This window comes from Psammomys obesus, unplaced genomic scaffold, assembly GCF_907164565.1.
Source record: "Psammomys obesus unplaced genomic scaffold, mPsaObe1.curated_primary_1811, whole genome shotgun sequence".
Taxonomy (NCBI): Eukaryota; Metazoa; Chordata; class Mammalia; order Rodentia; family Muridae; genus Psammomys; species Psammomys obesus.
Window position 1 is genome coordinate 2,185,341 of NW_026585687.1, and position 1,349 is coordinate 2,186,689.

A 1,349-nucleotide genomic window follows, 5' to 3' on the forward strand; every position below is an offset into this window, starting at 1 on the left:
ATTCCAAAAAGCTAGGAAATGCATTATAAATGGTCAACAACAGGTGAATGAAGAAAATATGGTACATATACGCAACACATTTTTTTTTCAGCTACAAAAATTGAAATTCTGACACGTATGGGCAAAAAGGATGGAACTAGAAGTCAAATGAGCCAGCCTCAGAAAAATATTGCTTGTACTTTTTTCACACAGGAATATTATAAGTTTTACTTTGTGTGCATGTATGTGTGTGGTGATGTAGGATCACGAATTAAGAAAGACGACTGTGAGATAGAAAGAGGATCGCTTAAGATGGGGGATGGAAAGGGCTATTAGAATATATGTGACACTGAAGAAAAGGATTTTGTGGGGGAAATGGAGATCGGGGATAAGGGGAGGGGTGGAGGGAATAGAGGAGGTGCACCAACAAGAACAAGGAGCATAGGAAAATGCTATAATGAAGCGTATGTCTTATATGCTAATTTTTCTTATTGATTTTAAATAAAGAATGATTCAAGAATGTGTGTCATCCTTGTGCAACGGGAAATGCTAATCTATTCTCTAGTATTTAAATTTTAGTATATGCACTGCCAAAATGAGCATGTGTATGCTTATTTAAAAGTTAAATGGCCTCATTATTATCTGTTGTGTCCAATTATTGAATATTGCAAGTGTAACCCTAGGTACTCAATAGGTATTTTATTTAATTCCCAACATACTATATTTTTCTAGTGTTTTTTTTTCACTACCAAGATAGATTTTTATAGACTTATGATGAGAGCATACAATGGTAGTGATTCTTTTTTTTAACTTTTATTAATTATGCTTTATTCACTTTGTATCCCCCCATAAACCCTTCCCTCCTCCCCTCCTAATCTCACCTTCCCTCCCCCTTGTTCACGAATGCCCTTCCCCAAGTCCACTGATAGGGAAGGTCCTCCTCTCTTTCCTTCTGATCTTAGTCTATCAGATCACATCAGGAGTGGCTGCATTGTCACTTTCTGTGGCCTGGTAAGGCTGCTCCCCCCCTCAGGGGGAGGTGATCAAAGAGCAGGCCAATCAGTTTATGTCAGAGGCAGTCACTCTTCCCATTACTATGTAACCCACTTGGACACTAAACTGCCATGGGCTATATCTGTGCAGGGGTTCTAGGTTATCTCCATGCATGGTACTTCGTTGGAGTATTAGTCTCTGGGAAGACCCTTGTGTTCAAATTTTCTGGTTGTGTTGCTCTCCTTGTGGACCTCCTGTCCTCTGCAGATCTTACTATTTCCCACTTCTTTCATAAGATTCCATGCACTCTGCCCAACAGTTGGCCATAAGTCTCAGCATCTGCTTTGATAGTCTGCAGGCAGAGCCTTTCAGAGGCC

General features: G+C 40.0%; 1 non-coding gene across 1 annotated transcript; it reads right to left on the reverse strand.

Moving 5' to 3' along the window:
- Positions 1–476: 476 nt before the first annotated feature.
- Positions 477–580, reverse strand: LOC129665933 (U6 spliceosomal RNA). Its single transcript, XR_008718460.1, has one exon. It is a non-coding gene; the product is annotated as a U6 spliceosomal RNA (small nuclear RNA).
- Between the last annotated feature and the right edge of the window lie 769 nt (positions 581–1,349).